Raw genomic sequence first — 25252 nt, 5'->3', positions numbered from 1 at the left:
TTTCTATCAAATAAAAACATTGTGCTCTTTATTCAGAAATGCCCCAAAACAATTAAATAATCACATCAAAAGTTAGAAACGCTGTCTTTAGTAATTTCTTTGATTGCCAAATATATTAATGTGTGTGAGAAAATGTGTCAATGGCAGGAATTAACTTAAAATACTTTGTAAGACGGCACTTTATAAAGTTCGGTCCATTCACTTGTATTAACTTACTGGCACATATTCCACATTCAATATGGCGGACGCTGTTACGTATCGCAGCAGCGGGCCGGTGTTATGCCCAGAAAAGCCCGCCTGCCCAAATTTGCATCCCCTGTCGCGGGAGCGCGCATCGCTCTAAACTCTCGCATATTGACGAGGAAACGGATAAAAATATGACCGAAGAGAAAATTTTAAAGATAATTGTAACATTATCACGTTTCTCAACCGTGTAATCCCTAATACGGTGGGTTTTATTTCGCAAATTATTTGAAATAAATACGGTTTTTACACTTTTATTGACACAATGAGTCGAACTTTTTTTCAGTCCGTGTCTGTTGTAAACATTCTCCGCAAATGGTTTGAAATTCTCTGCTTTGTCTTTTGATATCATAATAGCTCAAAAGCATTACAACAGAGAACCATTATGTAGAACATTTTATATCATGCTTCACTTCTAGTCTGTTAATGTAGGAGGAAATGCAACTTAATTTATGAGCCTGAAAATATTTGCATCCGTCTTGTTATGAAACTTATAGCATTAGCTCAGAGAACAAGTGTCATTACGTAGAAGAGATTAAATCATTTCAGCTCTTTATTTCCCCCAATTAGCACAGGGATGCATGTTTTGGCAATATAGATTTTGAGCCTGCCACAATATGCATTCCTTCTCTATTCCCCTCAAATATTATCCTATCGATATAAAACATATACCAGCAGTTATTGGAACTACTCAGATTATGTAGAAAAAAATATTTCACTATTAACTCTTGAATTCTTTAAATTAGCACAGGGATGCGTTTTTGGGCAAATTTTCAGCCTGCCAAAATATGCATCCCTTATCTATTCCCCTCAAATATTATCCTAATGATTTAAAACTTATACCAGCAGTTCTTGGAGCTACTCTCATTATGTAGAAATAGTTATTTTACTTTTAACTCTTTATTTCTCAAAGTTAGCACAGGGATGCATTTTTGGGCAATATGGATTTCCAGCCTGCCAAAATATGCACCCCTCTCTATTCCCCTCAAATATTATCAAATTGATTTAAAACTTATAACAGCAGTTCTTGGAGCTACTCTCATTATGTAGAAAAAGTTATTTCATTCTTAACTCTTTAATTCTTCAAATTAGCACAGGGATGCGTTTTTGGGCAATATGGATGGCCTGCCAAAATACGCACCCCTGTCTATTCTCCTTAAATATTATTATAGTGATTTAAAACTTATACAATCAGTTCTTGGAGCTACTCTCATTATGTAGAAAAAGTTATTCCACTCTTAACTCTCTAATTATTAAAATTAGCACAGGGATGCATTTTTGGGCAATATGGATGGCCTGCCAAAATACGCATCCCCTGTCTATTCTCCTTAAATATTATTATAGTGATTTAAAACTTATACCATCAGTTCTTGGAGCTACTCTCATTATGTAGAAAAAGTTATTTCACTCTTAACTCTCTAATTATTAAAATTAGCACAAGGATGCATTTTTGGGCAATATGGATGGCCTGCCAAAATACGCATCCCCTGTCTATTCTCCTTAAATATTATTATAGTGATTTAAAACTTATACCATCAGTTCTTGGAGCTACTCTCATTATGTAGAACAAGTTATTTCACTCTTAACTCTCTAATTATTAAAATTAGCACAGGGATGCATTTTTGGGCAATATGGATTTCCAGCCTGCCAAAATATGCACCCCTCTCTATACCCTTCAAATATTATCCAATTGATTTAAAACTTATAACAGCATTTCTTGAGCTACTCTCATTATGTAGAAATAGTTATTTTACTTTTAACTCTTTATTTCTCAAAGTTAGCACAGGGATGCATTTTTGGGCAATATGGATCCCAGTGCTAATTTGAAGAATTGAAGAGTTAAGAGTGAAATAACGTTTTCTACATAATGAGAGTAGCTCCAAGAACTGCTGGTATAAGTTTTAAATCAATAGGATAATATTTGAGGGGAATAGATAAGGGATGCATATTTTGGCAGGCTGGAAATCCATATTGCCCAAAAATGCATCCCTGTGCTAACTTTGAGAAATAAAGAGTTAAAAGTAAAATAACTATTTCTAGATAATGAGAGTAGCTCCAAGAACTGCTGGTATAAGTTTTAAATCATTAGGATAATATTTGAGGGGAATAGAGAAGGAATGCATATTGTGGCAGGCTCAAAATCTATATTGCCAAAACATGCATCCCTGTGCTAATTGGGGGAAATAAAGAGCTGAAATGATTTAATCTCTTCTACGTAATGACACTTGTTCTCTGAGCTAATGCTATAAGTTTCATATCAACAAGACGGATGCAAATATTTTCAGGCTCATAAATTAAGTTGCATTTCCTCCTACATTAACAGACTAGAAGTGAAGCATGATATAAAATGTTCTACATAATGGTTCTCTGTTGTAATGCTTTTGAGCTATTATGATATCAAAAGACAAAGCAGAGAATTTCAAACCATTTGCGGAGAACGTTTACAACAGACACGGACTGAAAAAAAGTTCGACTCATTGTGTCAATAAAAGTGTAAAAACCGCATTTATTTCAAATAATTTGCGAAATAAAACCCACCGTATTAGGGATTACACGGTTGAGAAACGTGATAATGTTACAATTATCTTTAAAATTTTCTCTTCGGTCATATTTTTATCCGTTTCCTCGTCAATATGCGAGAGTTAGAGCGATGCGCGCTCCCGCGACAGGGGATGCAAATTTGGGCAGGTGGGCTTTTCTGGGCATAACAGCGGGCGCTCCAGGTTTGGTACACCGAGAGAAAACGCCTAACTCCTGGCACACTGTTATAAAAACTTCCGCTAGCTTTCTTCAATGAGTGGGAGTTAAACATCGATAATATTCAAACAGGTCTGGTTGAAAAATTTTTGATTTATAAAGTATTTCAAAGCAGAGCACATCGGTTTGATTGATTAATTAAAATTAAGCCTTCAAACATAATATGTTTATTTAACCGTAATGTCCTTTCTGCGATGTGGAGAGTATTATGTTTGTAAATGAATAATTTGTATTCCTTGTAGAAAAGTGCAGTACACATTTGAACATCTTAGAATCAAACTAAGAGATTTTATTTTTACTATGGAACATCCTTTACTATAAAAGGTGAAGAATAATATAGAAATCAGTAATACATGACTGAAAAACAAACTTCGGCTCCGTTGTTGTTTTTTTTTCCTCCGCTCTCTGCTTCACGCTGTCACGGTTGCTAGGCAACATGAGTTACGCTGAGGTGGGGGCGGGGACAGTTGGTGAAGGCTAGACTTGTCCGAATCCACAGATATTTTTCTTCCGGTCTTAGTTTATTCCCGGCCTTCGAAGGATGCAGACCCTGAATTCGGACACAGCTATTATCTTTAAGCTGAATGTCCATCTCTAAATCTTTGATCATTCCTGTGTCCCAGTCATCTTTAGCGAACACATCACATTCTTCTCTGAGCATCTGTTTTACCTGTGATTGTTGGCTCTCTGGTAGGTCACTGTAATCTTACCCTTATCTTGGCATGGAATCTGAATCAGTTGCTCTCTAATAGCTAGTCCTTCAGGCCATGGTGTCTCCTGATTCGGTTCCAGCACTAACTGTGAACCACATAAAGTTTCTTTTCTTGGGTGGCTGCATTCCACTTCTGTTACTCTGCTTTTCGGGATGATCACTGCTCGCCTACCCAGTCTGGTGATGCAGGGAGAATCTTCCAGGTTTGGTTTCTTTAACTCTGACAGGACAGCTCTTGCAGTCTTGTGTCCCACATCTATCACTGACTGCAGACTGCAGTTTCCCTCTGGGTTGGAAATCTGACACTGCTTACATTTTCTATCAGCCAGTTTTGGTCATGGTTAATATTTCCAGCTTGGTTGTTGACCCACTCTTGACGGTTGCTGTTGAGAGTTGTGATTTAGTCCACCTGTCTGTGTGGAAAGGGAGTGGATGGCTTCACATACTGCTTTGTTACCCTGATCCACTTTTTCCATCAGGGTGTCGCGTTTCATTCTGTTTGTTTGTGGTGCTTGGTACCACAAACAAGCACCACAAATACTGGGGAGTATTTTCACATTCACTGTTTACTGTTGCAACTTTAATTGTCCTAGATTTTCCTACAGATGAAAATTTGTTTCTTTTCTCCATTTCCAGAGCGTAAGCAACAGTCATGTTTTCCAGAAGATCTTCATCTTTAACATTTGGATTCTGCAGATGGGATTTTAAATCTGTTCGGATGGTGTCATCTTCAAGACCAGTCAGTACAGCTTGCAGAAACTGGTTTTGGATTAGTTCTGAGCTGTACTTCAGTCAAGATTCAGCTCTTTCTGAGGCAAACAGAACCTGCTGTCTCAAATCCATGGCTCAGACCAGAAACTGGACTGGGGTTTCTTTTGTTTCTTGTACTGCATGGGTGAGGGAATGGTACGTACAGTTCTGTGGCGTCTTTTTCAATATAATGAGTTCACAGTATCTGTCTGAGAGCCTGTAATGTGAAGTCAACTCTGCTCTCAAGGTAGCTTTTTAGTTTTGCTATGGCTTGAATGACCGCCTCCACAATTTCACCCTCATCATACCCCTTTTTCAGGGCTCTTTGAATTTGTCTTTCCAGGCTGACATATCCTAATTTATTTCTTTGATTCGGTTCCCCAATCTGTCCAATTATTTTTAAATCTCTTCTGTAGAATGGATGATATAGGTTGGGGTTTGAGGCAGACATGGCAAGTTTTTTTTCACATTTTGTACGAGAATACCCTCAATTTCTCCGCCAGAATCTTTGAGTGTAGTACCACTTTGTGTCAATGGGTGGTGCTGTTCCGTTTGCGGTGGCTGGGTTTTATCAGCGCTTTCGTTTTTTTCTTTAATTTGATCAATTTTATGAATTAATGGTAAGAGAATTGACATGCATTCATCTTCTAGTGATGTAACCGCTTCACTTTCAATGTACTTAAAGACTAAACATAGTTTGCGGGGTACGTCGTTGTCAGTCTCACTAACGGTAACTCCAAGTGTAGCACAGATGTCACATAAATCCGGCGGGACATCGTCAGTAACTTTTCTTCTATCACCTCAAATGCACTTTCCCAAGCAGGGGACATAGTTTTATCAACGGGCATCGTGAATACAGTCTATTCCTTTCGTGAATCAACGTCTCTTGCTTGGTGTGTTAGAATGGGGTATATGCCACGGACTTCCGTTTTAGCACTTCCGCACTTTTTTGCCACATAGAATGGTTCCGGTTCACAGGCAACATTATGTTAACAGTGGCTCCTCAGTCCTGCAGGACTATTAATGATGCCTATATAATTATTCAGACGTCCTGAAACGCTCCAACAACAACAAAGGATTTAAGCTGGATGTGTCAAAACTTCACAATAACTTCCAAGGTAAGTTATTGTGAAGTTCGTATTCACCATAATGCCTCATATGTCTGACGTAGCTAACAGGGACAAGCTTACAAAGGTGCTATGTAAATGTTAAGTGTTTTGATGATCTGTGCATTGTGCAATCTACATATAGATATGTATGTATATAAACATCTGTATATAATGTGCCCAAGCTATAAGTCGAAGTTAAAGTTAGCTTCCGAATGTAGCATGTAATTCGGAAGAGCTAAAGGGCGATTACACTTAATTTTTCACTATCTTGAGCTTTTTTAATGTGTTGTATTTTAAAAACAACACCTAGACATTTCAAACCTAACTAGATTATTCTGCACTAACAGCAGAATAAATAAAATATTTGTGAAACCTTCTGATTGATTTGTGAAACGTGTAAAATGTCAATAATAGATTCCAGAACGCATTAGATCTGACTGATCAAATTGGCATTATTTGTTATTTTAACTTTCTGTTTTCTTTCTTTTTATTTTTATTATAGCTGGAGTTGGACAGTTCTGTTTGATGGCTTCCTGGAGGGAGAGATTCTGAGCTAACGCTGCCATCAACTTTTCTCCTGCTATTAACGTTTTTGCTTTTGTTTATATATTAAGTATTTCTATCAGTTGCTCTTTTTCCATTTTGTATACAGTATTTGCTCTGTTTTTATTTTTTATTTTTACCTTAATGCTTACCTGGTCAGGTGAGGTGGAAATGTACATCCTCTTGATTACTGACAAATGTCAGAACCACATGGACTGAGCTGGTTACATCAGATCTGAATCTTTATTTCTCATTAAAACGACTTCTTGTCATTTTAAGACATTGTTATAAAATTTCATCTTTATTCTGCTGTAACGATGACTGCATTCTTGCAAATAAAAAATCTTGTATCCTGACCTTAATGCTCCCTACAACTCACAGAACAGATGATTGAAATAAAGGCACTTTTTGAAAGTATTTTCTGTGATTTTATTATAGAAATTGAGGACGAGAGAAATCGATTAAAATCAAATCTGGTATGAAAAAAAAATTTGTAAGTCATATCATCCAGCCTTATTCAGTATATTAAATTATATGACTAAATACATATTATTTAATATTCACATTTATTTGCTGGTTGTGTTGCATTTTAACATCTCACTTGAATTCTTGATCTACATGCAAATACTTGATATAACATAAACACTGAGAAAAGGGGGATAAAAGGTTTGTGAAATGTAGAGAATTACAAATGAGATTCAATTTTATTGTAGGTACAAACAGGATAGCAAAATGAACAGTGAATTTATAACATACTTCCTAGCTCAGACATCAGACTTATTTGTCTTTACTAGTGATGAAAACTCGTCAGGAGAGGAAGACCGGCTCAGCCCAGTCCAGGATGACCGTCAGGGGAGCCAACAAAGTCTGCAGGTAGATTTGTGCATATCTGGTGCTCCGGTGTCAAAATCATAGTTAAACCAAGTACTGTAAAAAAAAAAAAAGGTTAGTCCACGTCATGATCCGGCAGACCATCAGACGTGGACTGATGGACGCCGCCAGCTGGTCAGCAGGTCCAGGTGCTTGGATCCAATGGAAAGGTAATCGGCATAGAGGCTCAATCATGACTCAGAAACACATCACGAGGTGTTGCAGTGCAAACCTGAAAAATTAAAAACAAAAAAAACTAATAGGCGTTAATATTTAGCTGCACAATGTAATTAAAACTAATAAACTCAGCTCTTTTTGAGAGTTTTGCTTGAAAATAAAACCGACAATATCTCAGGAAATTAAATCCATCCATCCATTTTCTTACACTCTTGTCCCTTAGTGGGGCCGGGAGAGGTATTGGTGCCCATCTCCAGCTAACGTTCCGGGCGAGAGGCGGGGTCACCCTGGACAGGTCGCCAGTCTGTCGCAGGGCAAGGAAATTAAATGTTTAAGTCAAATAGTTCTGGTATCACAAAGAAACTGCAAAAAATGTTTCAGAGGTGTAACATCACTGAAGTTACTGAGTAAAGAGTGAACTGAAATATTTACTACTTAGAAAATGCTTGTTAAAATCTGAATACTCTTGAAAGTGCAGCTGAAATTAATTTAAACTACTAGCAGGCAAAGCACAGTGTCCACCTAATATCTGTACCAACAGTAATACAAAAAAGTAATGCATTGAAGAGGTATTAGTTTATAAAAGTCGAGGCAAACCTAAATTTACTCTTTTAAAAACAAAAAGCAGCAAGAGGATGAACTTCATAACCTCCTTTTCTAAACAGAATCTCAGAGAGGAAAAAAAGAAAAAATATGTCTGTGTAACGCAAGAACAGATTATAGCAGCCAAGTGGAAAAATTCACTCTAACGTGGATTATAATTATGAAACAGCAAAGGTAGATGTCATATTCGGGATTCGGGAAATATGTGATTTCTACCATTTGTTCTGTGGATTTTTCATGTGGATCAGTGCCACTTAAACGGCTGTAAAGCGAAGGTTTTGGACCTTAATCTGACTGACTACCTGTGTGGTTCTGATCGGGCTGAAGCGTTGCTGCTCTCAGCTGTTCTTAAATTACCTGCTCGGTATCGGAGGGGCTCGTCGCTCCGACTGCATGTTAAATATATTTTATATAATTGTCATATAAACAAAAGCTAAGGAGTTGCCTAAAAATAATTTCATATTCCGTATAACACAAACGCATCAACACATGTATTGACTGACCTTGTGCCGAATCGCTGCCTCTGTTCTCAGCCTGTTCCCATAGCAGTGGATTTTCTCCTGCATTATTTTCCTCCAACAAATTTTTCCACTGAACAAACCACGTACCATCCCTTTTAACCTCCATCTTCCCATTTCTGATGCTGGATCTTCAACATCCTCAAGCTTTGAAATAGCAGGCAGCTATAATAAACTGACTTGGAGAAATATAGTTAACCAAACGCACCTGGGCTTTAAAAGCAACACTTCCTTCCCTACCTGACCTTCTCTGACTCAACACTTGCTGGTCTCTCCATCCTCATGTTCTGATCGTCTCTAGCAGCTGGAGGAATCAGTAAGACCTACAAGCCTGTCCTGCTTCAGCTGCACTCTGCTGGTCATACTAGAATGGGGAATTAGGAGTTCACCAATTTAATTTAATATCATAACACAGCAAAAGGCATATTACATCTAATTCGGAATAAAACTAATTACAAGACACATACACACCAAATAATAAAAAACACAGAAATTATGTGAATATCCTCCTTGTGATCTACTAGCTTAGTTTTACGTTTTACATCTGGAAGAAAATATATATAAGAGCAGGAGTTTAAAATGAACTAATCAACCACCACTGTGTTCAGGGAGGCTTATTAATGATCGCAAAATAAATATCAAGCCTGAAAACCTAATATTGTAACGGACTGAATGTTATGTTTTTAAAGTAATCTCTGGTCGGCTTGTGGAGCACAGGAGGTTGTCATGGCAACCGCTGTGCTTAAATGACAGACGGAGAGTAAAAAGTTCGGAGTGGTTTAGAGTTGATCACCTGTTCAGGTTTTACCTTTTTTTTACTTTTGCCTTGGTTCATCACAGCTGCTGTAATTTCTGAACTTTCAATAAACGACAAACTTGGACTAATTACCTCGTTCTTTGTGAATATACGTCATTTACAACATCAAACACGATAAATATGTTACATTAAGTATCTAACAAACAAATGGCTTCTACCGTGATAATTATGTGAAATTAAATTAATTGTCTAATATAAAAAAATAGTTTGGTGCTTTGAGCTCCGAGTCTGAGAGGCTTGTCCTTTATCAAACAAATTTTTTTTGGCTCTTATTTAGTGGAAATATTGATGTTGATGAGACTTTCTCCAAAATGATAACCTTTTTTCAACCTTTACAGCTCCACTATTTAAAATGAGGTTTTAACATTCACAAATGACAGTGAAATAAAATCCAGTCCAACATCTGGTTTGAGGTGATTCCTCTGGAACCTGTTGGGGGAAAAATATCCCAACTTCAGAAGATGAGCTTTAACCTAACAGAGCTCTGTGGTTCCTCCTATCAGTATGAGAGTCAGGGTGAGGAGGCGCCATGTCAGGAAGAGAAGTGGAAGCTGCAGGATCTTCAGATCAAACATGTCATGATGCTGGGCTACTGATTATCCCTCTGTCTGGACACAGGATCAATAGAACCAGTTTAAAAGCTAAAATGAATGGTGTTGGATTCACTCCTCCCATTCCACTAGGGGGCTCTATAGTTGCTTTGTATTGGTACATGGATTAATGTGTAGAAGAAGGAAACGAACGGCGGACCAGTTGTGTACTTACGTTGCCTAGCAACCACACTAACAAGCCGAACCTGCCATAAATGTACATCTTACCAATCTTATCAATGTTCATGAGTGTTGCCCAATGTGGTGAGTTATATATTAATGCTGTAAGGCTATGTTTAAGTTTGTGTCCTTTAAATATTGCAATATTAAGTATTGACGTTTTGTTTTTCTTTTTTTTTGTTACGTTATTTACAGTTTAACCGGCATGTCCGCGTAAAGCACTCGGCAATAAAAGAACAGTTACAACATCAACGGCTACCTTATGTTCTTCGTAACATAAAGTTAAACACAGCGGCAATTATGTCTATAACCGGAGATTCTGCGGGAGAAATAGACCTTGCTACACTAAGGAGGAAGAGAGGATAAGCTAAAGCAGCTGTAACTAAGACGATAACATCGGCAAACGAAAAAATCAGAGAAAATAAGCCGGAAGAATTAAAGTCAGTGCTGCAGAGCCTCGACTTAGCCCTTGCACAACTTCAGGAGGCACATAAATGTTATCATTCTCGGCTCACTGATGATATCGACAGAGAAGAGTCTGATGCTTATGAGAAGCTTATCTTAAGGAACGTTCATGACGTGCGTCATGAAGCTCTAGCCTGGCTGCAAGATGAGGAAGATGAAGCTAGTCTTAATCCAGATGTTGATGAGGAGTTGGATGTAACTGCACAAGTTAATCTGTTCAGTGAATCTCCAGCTGATATAAATGAAGATTCCACATCATCAGAACTAGAAAAAAATCCAAGCCCTAAGAAAGAAAGAGAAAGAAGACTTTGAGCTGATGCTTAGACTCAACAAGGAGGAATTTGAACTGGAACTTCAGCGACTACATCACAAGGCTGAGCTGGATGCACAGATGCTACATAATCAGCAAAAGATGCAAGCCCTAACAGCAGATCTCCATTCTACACCTAAAACTGGCCAAATTCCTACTACACCACGACCCTCGCCTTTCCAGATAGCAGATGATTCAATCTCACAACTGCTAGAGTTCTCAAGGCAGCAGTATCAAGCCCAAGTAGACACTCTCAGGCTCCCACCAACAGACCTGATCAAGTTCGATGGTGACCCCCTCCAGTATTGGAAGTTCATGAGGCTTTTCACTGCAATGGTGGACAAAGAGTCTGTTCCTGCTGAAGAAAAGTTAACCCGTCTGCACCAGTACACAGAAGGAAAGGCTCAAGATGCTATTAGTCACTGTCTATACAACTCCAACCCCACCGAAGGTTTCAAGGAAGCACTTGAACGACTAAAGTCAAGATTTGGAAATCCTCATTCCATCTCCCAAGCTTGGGTTGAAAAGGTTTTGAACTTTAAAGAGATAAGAGACAATATGCAACTCAGAGACTTCGCAGATCAGCTGAGAGGCTGTAAGGACACACTTGCTGCCATGAAATGTGAGGAAGAGCTCAGTGGCCGCCGCACATTATTTGAGATAATCAGCAAGTTACCTTCAGATCTCAGGGCCAAGTGGCTAAATAAAAACTACGACATCACGAAGGAAGGACGTCTACCGAATCTCAACGATGTTGTCAGCTTTGTGGAAATAGAAGCTGAAAAGAGATCTGATCCAGTCTTTGGTGGGTTAATTGGCTGCAAGAAACATGAGAAGCCAAACAGTTTTACATCACCTACCAAAGTCTCAAAGAAACATCATCAAAACTACCCCACCACTGTCAAAGCGGCTGCAGTCCATGAGAATAAGACCACACGTACCAAGCAGCCAACTTATTTAAAATGTCTTAAATGCTCAGAGCACCATTTCTTAAACCAGTGCCCAGGCTTTCAATCACTAACAGTGCCAGAGCGCCTGGTGTTTGTTCAAGAAAAAAACCTGTGCCAAAACTGTTTTATGATTGGGCACAGTGCCGAGATTTGCACGCGCAACTGGGTGTGCAACGTGCCCGGCTGTGGACAGAAACACAACAAATGGCTGCATCCTAACCACACTAACAGACAGAATACAGCAGACCAGGACACCACCAATGACAATAAAACTACCCAACAAACACAACCTATCAGGTCACCTAATGTCACATGTGGATTCGCTGGAGCTGCAAATGGTAAAGTCTGTCTACCTATTGTTCCTGTGGTTGTTAGGGGAAAAGCTACAAACATCAGTTCTGTTACATATGCGTTACTTGATCCTGGAGCCAACACCAGTTTAGTGTCAGAAGAACTGACCAAGAAGCTAAAGGTCAAAGGCAAGCCTACAAGGTTAGACCTTGATACTGTAGGAGGAAGTCAAGAAGGCTTATTTACTCGAAGTGTGGATCTTGAGATTGACTCTCTGCACGATGGCAGCATCTACACACTTAATGGTGTGAGAACACTTAAGAAATTAAACATAGGACTTTGCTGTCTCGCAACACCGGACGAGGCAGCCAGATGGGATCACCTAGCAGATATCCCTATTCCTAGCATCAAGTCCAATGACGTGCACCTTGTCATTGGACAAGATGCTCCCCGTCTTCTCAGAGCTGAAGAGTACCGCGTAGGAGGTGATAATGACCCTTATGCTACCAGAACCGTACTCGGCTGGGCCATAAATGGACCCATTGATTACAAAGAAGTTAGGAAAGCTAAAGCCTACTTCCTCCAGTCAGTTAAAAGTCTGCATACACAGGTGGAAAGATTTTGGAAACTTGACGACCCCGCTCAAGAAAACAATCTGTCAATCAATGATCATAAAGTGATTGAGCTGTGGGAAAATTCCGTTACCAAAGAAGGCTCACACTATACCTTAGGCATACCTTTTAAGAATGAAGTAGTGACACTACCTAACAATATCAACTTAGCAACACGGAGACTACAACTACTGGAACGTAGATTAACAAAGGACCCAGATCTGAAAGACAAGTATGTTAAGGCGATGAAGTCAACCATTGAAAAAGGATATGCAGAAGAAGTTCCAGCATTGTCGCTCAACCACAATGACAAAGTTTGGTATCTCCCACATCATCCAGTAACTCATCCTCGCAAGCCTGGAAAGGTGCGAGTCGTCTTTGACTGCGCAGCAAAATATGATGGAATATCTCTCAATGACGTTATCCACCAGGGCCCAGATCTAACAAACAAATTAATAAATGTGCTGATCCGCTTTCGACAAGGTCCTGTTGCCATAATGGCGGGCATCGAGGGCATGTTCAATCAGATATATGTAACCCCAAAACACAGAGATGTGCTACGGTTCCTGTGGTGGAAGGACCATGATCCTAATAATGAGGTAGTCACTTACCGGATGACATCCCACCTATTTGGCGGAGTGTGGTCTCCAAGCGCAGCAAGCTTTGCATTGAGGAGGTGTGCATCAGATCATGCACATCTATATGATGCAGATACTATCTCCACTGTAGAAAGAAACTTCTATGTGGATGATTGCCTGAAATCCTCAGACACACCCCAACAAGCCATCCGTCTAGCAGCACAGCTGATTGACCTACTCATGCAAGGAGGGTTTCGCTTGACTAAATGGACAAGCAATTCAACTGAGGTTCTACAGTCTATCCCAGAGGAGGAACATGCTAATCAAGTACCATTGTTGGACCTGGATGGAGATCCATCTTTGGAAAGAGCTCTGGGGTTGTTCTGGGACATAACAAATGACTGTATCACCTTCATCATCAAGGTCAAGAACAAACCCAACACTAAAAGAGGCATGCTAAGTACAATCAGCTCAGTTTATGACCCCCTGGGGTTAGTCGGCCCATTTATTTTAAAGGGAAAGGCACTGTTTCAGGCACTATGTCGCTTGAAGCTAGGTTGGGATGAAACCATCCCAAGTGACATTGCTGAGCAATGGGGCCGATGGTTAAATGACCTACCAAAACTCTGCAGACTAAAGGTGCCTCGGTGTCTCAGACCTGAAGGTTTTACTGCAGATTCAGTCACCATGCAACTTCATCACTTCAGTGATGCTTCTGAATTGGGTTATGGTGCTGTTAGCTACCTTAGGGTTGTAAGCAACAATAACATGTACTGTAATATCGTTCTCTCTAGGAATAGGCTAGCTCCTGTCAAACCAAGCACTATTCCAAGACTAGAACTGGCAGCAGCTGTAGTAGCTGTACAGCTTGATCAGAAGATCCGTCAAAGCTTCGAGCTACCCCTCCTGGATTCTGTCTTCTGGACAGACAGCACTATTGTTCTGCATTACATCAGAAACGAAGAGAAAAGGTACCAAACCTTTGTTGCCAATAGAGTTTCACAGATCCGAGAAGTCTCACAAGCCTCACAATGGAAACATGTCTGCACAGAACTAAACCCTGCGGATGATGTTTCAAGAGGACTGTCTGCTGAAGAACTCACAAACAGTGAGCGATGGCTCAAAGGCCCTGCCTTCCTGTGGCAGGAAGAAGAGTTATGGCCTTGCCAGCCTGAACTAGGAAGCTTACCTCCTGAAGCAGAGGTAAAGAAGTCAAGTCAGACATATGCAATGTCTTCTAAGCCCACCATTCAATCAGCAATCAACTATTTCATTCAGAGGTATTCCTCCTGGCACAAACTCAAGCGAGCTATTGTGTTGATTCTACGAGCTAAGAATATCCTTCTGAAGAAGTCTGAACTCAGACTATATGCTCCAATAACACTAACCGAAATGAAACTGGCAGAGATTGCTATCATTGACTACGTTCAACGCACTCACTTTACTTGTCCAATGAAAGGCATCAGGAAGTTAACTCCAGTACGACTCAGTGATGGATTACTCCGCGTTGGAGGAAGGCTCACCAATGCTCCAATAGCCGAAGCTGCCAAACACCCAGCAATTTTGCCTCGAAACCACCAGATTAGCAAACTTATCATATGGCATTTTCACAAACTCACAGGTCATTCTGGAGTTGAAAGAGTACTTGCTGAGATTAGACAATTCTTTTGGATTGTCAGAGGCCGCATAGCAGTGAAGCAAGTCCTAGCACAGTGTGTACCTTGCAAAAGACAAAAGGCTCCACTCAGTACTCAGTGCATGGCTGACTTGCCCATTGATCGTGTGACTCCATGTAAGCCGCCTTTCACTCACGTCGGAATTGATTATTTTGGGCCCATTACCATCAAAAGAGGACGGAGTGAGGTGAAGAGATATGGCTGTCTATTCACTTGCCTAACTACCAGGGCCATCCACTTGGAGGTGGCGCACAGCTTGGACACAGAATCATTCATAAATGCTCTTCAACGATTTATGGCTCGTCGTGGGACGCCTCAACTGATACGCTCAGACAATGGGACGAACTTTGTTGGTGTGCCCGTCACGAATTACGGAAAGCTCTGGAAGGATGGAACCAGCAGAGGATTGAGGATCATCTACTCCAGCGAGAAACGCAGTGGAAGTTTAATCCTCCTGCCGCCTCACATATGGGGGGTGTATGGGAGAGACAGATTCGTTCTGTGCGCTCAATTCTCATGAGCGTTGCAGGACAACAGACTTTGGATGATGAAGGATTAATGACACTTTTCTGTATCATTGAAAACATCATCAATGGGAGACCACTAACAAAGTTGTCAGATGACCCTAGGGATGGTCAACCTTTGTCTCCCAATGACTTGCTACTGCTGAGATCAGAGTGCACTCTGCCTCCTGGTCACTTTGTAAAACAGGACCTGTACCGTCGACGTTGGCGCCAAGTCCAGTATTTAGCAGACATTTTCTGGACTCGGTGGGTGAAGGAGTACCTACCCAACCTGCAGCAGAGGCAGAAGTGGAATCACCATTCCAGAAACTATCAGGTCGGAGATCTTGTACTGATCCTGCATGAATGCACGCCTCGCAGTCAGTGGCCTCTTGGTTTGGTCACTGATGTCAACATTGGAGCTGATGGTCTGGTGCGATCAGTGCAAGTAAAGACTCATAGAGGCACATACACCCATCCTATACACAAGCTGTGTTTGCTAGAAGGAAATATGGATGAGTAGATTTACTTATTTTCAGCTTGTGTGGGTTTTTTCTATACGTTACAGATGACTTTCACTCAATCTTATCAGATTACTGTAAACTGGTAGTCACCACCTTAAGTTCAATTGACAAAAGGTAGAGAACTCATTTGAAACGGTTTTTTTGTTTTTTCATGACAAGGTTAGAATTAAACAGTTATCTAAGGTTGTTACGTTCACCAATTTTTTCTGAGATGAACATCTGTAGAGTTCATCGGGGCCGGGATGTTGGATTCACTCCTCCCATTCCACTAGGGGGCTCTATAGTTGCTTTGTATTGGTACATGGATTAATGTGTAGAAGAAGGAAACCAACGGCGGACCAGTTGTGTACTTACGTTGCCTAGCAACCACACTAACAAGCCGAACCTGCCATGAATGTACATCTTACCAATCTTATCAATGTTCATGAGTGTTGCCCAATGTGGTGAGTTATATATTAATGCTGTAAGGCTATGTTTAAGTTTGTGTCCTTTAAATATTGCAATATTAAGTATTGACGTTTTGTTTTTCTTTTTTTTTGTTACGTTATTTACAGTTTAACCGGCATGTCCGCGTAAAGCACTCGGCAATAAAAGAACAGTTACAACATCAACGGCTACCTTATGTTCTTCGTAACAAATGGTTATATGCCAGACATGGAAAACTGGGATGCACTCCATGCCATGATGTTCAGGATTTAGGTCTCATGGCATCTCAAGGTGTCAACATTGCAGCCAGTGGGCTGAAGGAAATACAGCTTTATTTTGTAACAATTCAAGGGCTACCAGCTTATATATATATATGTTGCGAGTCTGTAAAACATGTATATTTCACCTCGAATCCATCCTCAATTATATATGTATATTTGTTTTTCTTATTTTCAGAATTTCATTTTATTTTATTTTGGTTTTGACGCTGTTATTTTTTTGCTTCCTGTTTGGCGTCATATCCTGTGTGTTCCCGCTGCTCTCCTCAGTTCGCGCCGAGCTGCGCTGGGGAGAGGTAAGCGTATAAAGTTGTCTTCTGTTCATGTGTTAAAATATTAAAAATGTTCTAAAAAGTATGTTGTAAACTCACAAGCTGTTATATATATTGTTGTTTAACCGTTTATGTTTAGCGCAGCACTGTACTGGGCATTTATTTCCCGCATTAGTAACATCTATGAAATTTTCTGTGCCAATGTGATTATTTTTTTGTTCTTTTGGTTGGTTAAGGTGTTTGTGAGGAAGCCAAAACCCAAGAACTGCTGTGCTGAGAGTGTTTTTGTTTTGAACAAGTATGTGAGTTGCTTCAATTTTATTTGGATGTTAAATTAATGTGTTCAGTATATTTTTATGTTATGATGGAAGATTGTAATTATTGGGCAGATTATTTCTGTTTGGGTTTTATTTTAATTGTTTTGAATGAATGTAGATTTTATTTCATTATTTTGGTTGGTTTTAGCACATTAATGTCAGTTCGCGCTGAGCTGCGCTGGGGAGAGGTGTTTGTGAGGCAGCCAGAACCCAAGAACTGCTGTGCTGAGAGTGTTTTTGTTTTGAACAGAATAAACCTGCCTTCCCGCACAAAACACCCAGGGTCCTCGACTGCTGGTTCCTTTCTTAACACAACACAGAGTACTTGCAACAGATGAGCCAGATGGAAGTGACTATATATATATATATATATATATATATATATATATATATATGTTTTTTTGTTTTTTTTTTGTCATAGTACCCCCAAGAATTTAAAACTACTTTCACCCCTGTCTCTATCCATCTAAGACGGCGTCTTCCTCATGTCTCGATCGTAGCAGGAGTTTGACTTCTCAGGACGTGGTGGAGTAGCGGGTGTTTGGCATAACTGTTAAGTTTTGAACTTGTGGCTACAGGTAATGTCGCTACTTAGCGGGTGGTGAAACTAGCGTTAGTGAGGAGGGTTTAATACGATCAAGCATTTTACATGTCGGGTGGCAACCCCAGTCTATACTATAAAAATGTGATTAAGATTAGAGCCTAAATACGTTCTATTTCCAAAACAGAAAGGCTACGTAATGTTAGCCAGCTAACAAATTACTATTGCTAGCCTAGCATATCAACTAACAGCTAGAAAAAAACCAAAACATGTACCTTCGTAATCAAACTGGTATCATTCAGCGAGGAATTTGTCCAGTTTAGATTATGTTGATGAAGAAAAATTGTTTGCAAATATTGATATATCTTCAAATCATATTTGTGGCAGCAGCTTTAGAGTCCAGAAACAGCGCGAGCCATAACGGAAGTTGTGTGACGTCACGTCACGGAAGTTGGGTAGCTGACACACGTCAGCTACCCAACCAATCAGTGACGTAGCACGCAGCTCAGATTCTATAATGGACCTTACCACAGGGGCCGCGTTTCATTGGCTAATGCCCATTTTACGTCACAGCGCAGCTACCACGTGCTTGACTGTCTCAGAAACACAAGCTACTGTAGTAAATACATGGTAATGTACATTGTGGACTAGCAGACCGGCAGAAAGTTTTTGCATCAGGACTCGAAAAAGAATGGTTCTCCACAGTCAGTGGGGTATCTGTACAGGCGATGTCGGGTATCCTGATTATGTTTGTGGAACTAAAATTCACAGATTTCCAAAATCTGAAACGGAATGCCTTGCTTGGATCAAAGCTTGTGCACGACCACATTTGCAGCTCAACCGTCGTAGGATCAATAAGAACAAAGTGTCTGCTGGCGTAAGTATTATTGCTTTGCTTTCTTTGTGTTTAGTGAATGATAAAATGAAAGTCAATAATAAACATCCAAAATGAAAACCTTTTAGCCAAGTACAGCATAATGGAAGTACCGGTACAACTTCTACACCTTGAAGCCTGTCTGTTACACAGTCTTACGTTAGCTGAACAGATCAATATGCAATGTGTACCGTATCTGACATGCATTAAAGATTTTATTTACCTGAAAAGGCTTTTTACTAAACTAATCGTGTTAGCCACGCTAGCACTGAGTACCATGTATAAGGCCTAGGCACACTCAACATTTGCCAACAACAGAAATCAGTGATTTCAAAAGTAACCCTCAAAACTATGAATGCCTGACTTACCCAGCCTTGCAAGAACAATAGGCATCAGTGATCTTGTCCACAGCTATAGTTATGCTGAGGGTGTGAGGATCTGCTGTTTTCCTCATCGACCGGTATCATTTAGCTGCAACGTGCACAATGTTGGAGGCATCGCGTGGCTAAAACACCTTGATGTCGTCCAAAAAAGATGACATGAACTTGTTGGTTCCCCTGTCCATTGTCGTGGCTGATATTTTGTGAAAATCCAGCAGAAATGCTAAACTAATCGACTCAGAAATACTCTGCAGAGAGTCAGTCGAAATGAAAAATGCCATGTTTACACATAGAAGCTAAGGACCGCGAAGCTTTGCTTGTGAGACATGCAGTCACGTGGGACTTTCGAGGGGCATTTCTGGGCGGAGCTTGGTAAGGTCCATGCTTCTGCGGCTGAACAAAAATAACTGGGCAAATAAAATATTGTCGTGCTTTTGGTTTCCGGTGTAACGGAGGCGTGCGGGTAGCGAAGATACATGACAAAAAAAAGAAGGATCTCTGGCATGAACTTTACTTCTTCCAGCAACAATGAGCTACAATGGCAACTGAGCTGTTCCAAAGCAAAAACTGTGTGGTTTTCGGCCTCTAGCTCTGGCACAGACAGCGTTTAGCAATGTCTGGGCAGTGAGCAGTGAGAACCGTTACCAATAACAACATGAACAACAAATCTCGCGTTACTAGTAATGGTAACTGATCTAACTTAGGCTCGGAGAACTAAAATACACAACCAAACTCAAAGTCTAATAAAGTTTAACCTTTCTTACACTACCCCCCGTTTTGGAATACTGAGTCTCTTCAGTACAGGTTACACAACCAAAATTGGGAAAGAAGTAGTATTTATAACTTAACTACTGAAACGTGTATGCCATAAGGGCAAGAAAACACAACCTAAATCATTTAAATTCTCTAATTGCAACATTCAACTAACTCACTAACTTAACTAGTGCCTAAATCTCTGTGGTCTATTGACTAGACGACCACTAGATGTTTTAACAGTCTTTTCTGAAGAGTTTGGATCCCCTTGTCTTCCATTTGGCTGGGATCCTGGATCCTTGGGCTGGAGGTCTTTATCCTGATCTTCTGGCAGTGGTAGTATAGGAATCAGCGGAACATCCTCTTCATTTGATTGGAATTCTTGGCCTTGGCAATTCTCCAGCAGTCTGCTTCTTTGGCGTAAAACCCAGACTGGTATCACGTCACTGTCATATGGCTTGAGACGATCGTGATGCATCACTGTGCTGCGCTTGGGACCTTGTATTTCATACAGTACAGGACCACGGCGAGCTGCAATGATTAACAGGCCTTTCCATCGTTTCTGAAGCTTAGGGCTTAACCCTTTTTTCTTTGCATCATCTTTGACAAACACCAGGTCTCCTACACTGTAGAAGTGTTCTTTGGCCCGGAGGTCATGCACCTTTTTCTGCCGCTCTTGTGCAGTGCGAAGATGGTCTCTTGCCAGGTCATGTGCTTCTTTTAAACTTTCTTCCAGATTGTAGAGGAAATCTGCAGATTCCTGAGCATCGACCTTGAGTTTTGCAGTGCCAGACTGGATGTCTTGTGGTTGGTGGACTTCCCTGCCAAACATAAGCCTATTGGGTGTGAACCCTGTCATTGCATGTCGTGAGCTGCGATAAGCTGCTGTGAGTAGTGGCAGCTGTTTGTCCCAGTTCTTTTGGTCCTGGTTCACATAACATCGAAGCATTTGCAATAAGGTCCTATTGAACCGTTCTACTTGTCCATTGGAGGAAGGGTGGTAAGGGGTAGTCCTGGTCTTAGTGATCTGCAGGAGCTTGCATACATTCCGAAACAGGGAACTATCAAAATTCCGACCTTGATCTGTGTGCAACTTGAGCGGAGCTCCAAACCTGGCAAAAAAGTCATAGACTAGCTTCCTTGCAGTCGTTTCAGCACTTTGATCAGGAACAGGGAAAGCTTCAACCCATCTTGTGAACTGGTCAATAATAACAAGAATGTATTTGTTCCCAGTGCCGGACATGGGGAATGGCCCGAGGATGTTAAGATGTAAGCGGTCCAGAGGTGCTCCTCTGGACCGCTTACATCTGCAGTTTTGCTCTCTTTGCTGGGCCTGTGATCTTACATGCACTACAGTGTGGGCACCTCTTGACAAACAGGTGAACATCTCCACCCATGCCGAACCAATGGTAGCTCTGACGCACACACTCAAGGGTTTTGGCTTCTCCTAGATGGCCAGAGTATGGAGGGTTATGGCATGATTCCAGGACTTCCTTCTGCATGGACGAGGGAACTAATAACAGCAAATTTGGATGCTGGTGTCCAATTCTCTCCCAGGAATAATAGAGCACTCCTTGTCTCGGTGTGACTTGAGGCCAACAGAGCCAGAACTTTCTCACTGCAGGGCTCTCCAGCGCCATTTCATCTTTGGTAGGAAGTATCCCTGGTCCTTTCCATTTGTGAAGGACAGCAAGAGTAGGATCTGCTTTCTGGAGTGTTGCCAGTTGCTCAGGGCCAAGTGATTCAAGCCAATTGACTTCTGGCCTTTCTGGCAGGGACACAGATGGCTGATTTCCTAATGTGTGCGATCCATCATTGGTGCTGCTTCTCGGCTGGATGCACCTTACGGCTAGAGGCACAACATCATCCACGTCATCTTCAAACTTGGCCCATTGAAAGTGAATTTTTTGACAGTACTTGCACCCTTTACATGGCAGATCTGACAGGTTAACCCCTGCCTGGTAACAGTCACAGTTATCCACCTTTTCTCCTGGCATACTTGACATGGCATCTGTATTACCATGTTGTTTTCCAGCTCGATGTTCAATTTGAAAGTCGTACTGGCTTAATTCTTCAAGCCAGCGGGCTAGTTGTCCTTCAGGACATTTGAACCTAAAAAGCCAGGTGAGACTGCCATGGTCTGTCCTAAGTAGAAACGTTCTACCTAGTAGATAGTGGCGAAACTGCCGTGTGAAACGAACAACAGCAAGTAATTCACGGCGAGTGACACAATACCTCTGCTGAGGTGGTGAAAGACGGCTACTAGCATAGCTCAGAACTCGTTCTTCTCCCCATTGTGCTTGTGTCAACACAGCGCCGACACTGCTATTTGAGGCATCCGTATCCAGAATGAATTTCCCATCAGCTTGGGGGTACCCCAACACTGGTGCATTGGTCAGTTTCTCTTTGAGCCTTGTAAATGTAGACTGCTGCTCATCAGTCCATAGGAACACTGTTCCCTTTCTGAGAAGAGCATGGAGGGGGCTTGCCAGCTCCGCAAAATTGGGTACAAACTTCCGGTAGTAGTTTCACAGCCCAAGAAAGGTTTGTAGCTCCTGCAAGTTATTGGGGGGATTCCACTGCTGTACATCCTTGATGAGGGCTGGGTTTGGACTGATTCCTTTGCCACTCACAATGTGACCCAAGAAGAGAACTTCTTCCTGCAGCAGATGACATTTTGATGCTTTAAGCTTTAATCCATAGCTTTGGAACCTCTGAAAAACCTGCTCGAGCCGGTCCAAACTTTGGTCTACTCCATTTCCGATGACAATGACATCATCCAGGTAGATGAGAAGAGTTTCCCACTGAAGGCCCCCGAGAACGAGCTCCATTGCTCTCTGAAATGTACTTGGAGCGTTGCATAGTCCAAATGGCATTCGAGTGTATTCATAAAGGCCCCATTTGGTGATGAATGCCGTCTTCTCTCGATCTTTACTATCCACTACAATCTGCCAATAGCCAGATTGAAGGTCGAGAGTAGAGAACATTGTGGCTCCACCCACAACATCAAGACATTCTTCAATCTGGGATAATGGATAAGCATCCTTGATTGTTAGATTGTTCAGACAGCGGTAATCTACGCACCATCTTACTCCTCCATCCTTTTTTCGAACTAGGACCACTGGGGAGGCCCACTCAGATGCTGATGGTGTGATTACACCCTCTGCCAGCATATTTTTAAGATGTGCTTCTTCCTCACCTTGAAATCTAAGAGGGGTTCTTCTCACAGGTTGACGCACAGGTCTGGCAGACCCGGTGTCAATTTTGTGTGTAACAGTGGATAAGTAGCCAAGGTCAGAGTCACTTTTAGCAAAGATGGATTGGTACGTGAGGAGCAGCTGAATGAACCGCTGTTGCTGTTCCTCACTGAGGGCCTCACTTTTGGTAGCCACCAAACTTTGGAGGTGCTCCGGAATGTCAGAGATTGTTACTACTCTCCCAACCACCAGTGATGGTGCAGTTCCCTCTGGATGGCTAGGCATTGCATTTTGTTTTGGTGCAATGGGGGGTAGAGGATAAACTTCGACTAGGAGTCCAAGACATACTCCTCTCTGTAGAGCCACTCGCTGGGTTGAAAAATTGCACACTCTGATTGGTACCTTTGGCTTCATGGTGACAACAACACTTCCAGAGGTTACATTGTTTGTAATGTTCAAGGGTTCCAATAACGCTGTAACCCCTGGCTGTGGATCCTCCACTTTACCCTACACAACACATTCAGATTTGGCTGGGATGATTGAGTTTTTTTCCAGAGTTACTCTAGCCACACAGTAGTCTGATCCATCATCTCGCACAATTTTTGAGGGGACCAATTCATCCCCAATAAAAACTTTGCCTTGGGTATAGATGACAACATCATGGGCCTTCATCAGATCCAATCCAAGAAGGACAGAGTCTCTTATAGGGGCTACATGCACTTCCCAGTCTATGGATTTGGACCCAATCTGGAAGGTCACTGTGAGTCCATGTTTAGCTTTTATGCCATCTCCAATTCCTGCATTTAGTAGGTAGGTATGATGTAGATTTGCGGGTGCAGGGTTACCGTTCAGGATTCTCTGATACAGCTCCTCTGATATCACAGTTGTCTGAGCTCCAGTATCAGCTACGGCCTGTGTTGGGATGCCATTTAGGGTCAGAAGAATTTGCAGACTCTCACCCCTCTTTTTAGTGCAGCTAACCTGAGGCCATGGTTCCATCTGACTGCAGCGGGTTGTCTATATACTTGTCACCATTGTTTCTTGTAGTCACAGGACTGGGAGCCCTAATGCAGTCCTTCCTAAAATGTCCTGTCTCTCCACACTTAAAACACGAGCCAGTTGTTCCACGATTTGGACTTGGAGTTTGAGTTCTTCCACGATTTGTACTTGGAGTTTGAGAGCGCCCTCTGCTGTGCTGCATGTGCTGGTAATTTTGTTTTCTCTCTGTTACAGAGATTTGGGATGCCTTGGAGTTTTGAGATTCTACGCTTATGGGCTGAAAACTGGCAACCTGGAGCTGTAGGTTCCCCACGGTGCTAACAAGGAGCTTCACTTGTTCTGCTAGCGCAGCAAACTGGTCAGCTGTAACCTACTGGGGAGTACTGACCCTGCAGGACGTTGTTGCACTGTCATCGTACATGTCTCCCTCATCAACCCATGAAATACGCCTTGCTCTGTTTTTTACATCAGTGTCCCTGCCCACAGTAGCTCTAAAGTTATGCTCATGAGCCTCCACAAACTTTTGGGCCTCTATGAAGGAGTTTGGGTCACGATTCATGACTTCGTATGCCACTTTCTGATTTTTTAAGCCTTTGAGGAAAGCGTCAGTGTCCAGTTGGTCCTGCAGCTGGAGATCTACCCCTGGATATGCAAGTGTAGCCAGGCGTCTTACTTCCTCTGCAAACTCAGCTGATGTCTCCCGCCCCTGTCGAAGTTCTCCCAGTTCTTATTGTTGTGGGAGGGTCTTTTTTTCCAAACCTTTGAGTGAGTTGTTCCACCAGGAGAACATAATCTTCCTTTGTGCGCTCTGGTAATGAGCAGACGTAGCGTACCGCAGCTCCCCTCAAACACTCATGCAGCCTGTCCACTCGTTCAGCAGCACTCCACCCGTGTTTCCGGGCTTGGCGTTCGAACGGCATCAGAAAAGAGTCCCAATCCTCATTCCCATAATACGTGGCTAATTTAGGCCTCTGAAACTCTGACCAGTTGTAATAATAGCCTCCAGTATTATTTTGCCTTCTTTCATCATGGTAGGTAAAACGGTGTTGGACCTCAGGTTCACTGTCCCTAGTGTCTCTGTGTCCTGGGTCAGGTCCAGGGGTTGTAGTTCGTCTCAATGGTGCTGAGCTTCGCGATCTTTGATTTATAACCTCCAGCTCAGCTGCAAAAGGAGGACGAACACGTGGTCTAGTTGTCATATCCAAAGAGGCACTTGTTTCACGCGCATTCCTTTCTCTTGTAGAATGCTTTGCGATTAAGTCATCACTCTTTTCAGGAACAGTATGTGATGCTTGGGTTTGTTGTACAGCTGATTGTCCTGTTATATGTGAAAGGACAGGAGCTAACATCATTTGAAAATGTCTTGTTTGTTGATTTTGATTTTCCAGCACAGCTTGTAACCACTTTGGAGCTGTCTCTGCCTCTCCAGGGCCTGCTG

General features: G+C 41.6%; 2 long non-coding RNA genes across 2 annotated transcripts; both read left to right on the top strand.

Annotated features, from left to right (window-relative positions):
* Positions 1-9760: 9760 nt before the first annotated feature.
* Positions 9761-10117, top strand: LOC145551901 (uncharacterized). Its single transcript, XR_014087768.1, has 2 exons — positions 9761-9953; positions 10065-10117. It is a non-coding gene; the product is annotated as an uncharacterized LOC145551901 (long non-coding RNA).
* A 2922-nt stretch (positions 10118-13039) lies between these two features.
* On the top strand, positions 13040-16384 carry LOC145551900 (uncharacterized). The gene is made up of 2 exons (XR_014087767.1): positions 13040-16220; positions 16332-16384. It is a non-coding gene; the product is annotated as an uncharacterized LOC145551900 (long non-coding RNA).
* Positions 16385-25252: the final 8868 nt, after the last annotated feature.

Source organism: Poecilia reticulata, chromosome 6 (assembly GCF_904066995.2).
Source record: "Poecilia reticulata chromosome 6, P_reticulata-male-v2, whole genome shotgun sequence".
Taxonomy (NCBI): Eukaryota; Metazoa; Chordata; class Actinopteri; order Cyprinodontiformes; family Poeciliidae; genus Poecilia; species Poecilia reticulata.
Note: the sequence above shows the minus strand (reverse complement) of the source record. Positions and strands in the feature narration are given on the sequence as shown.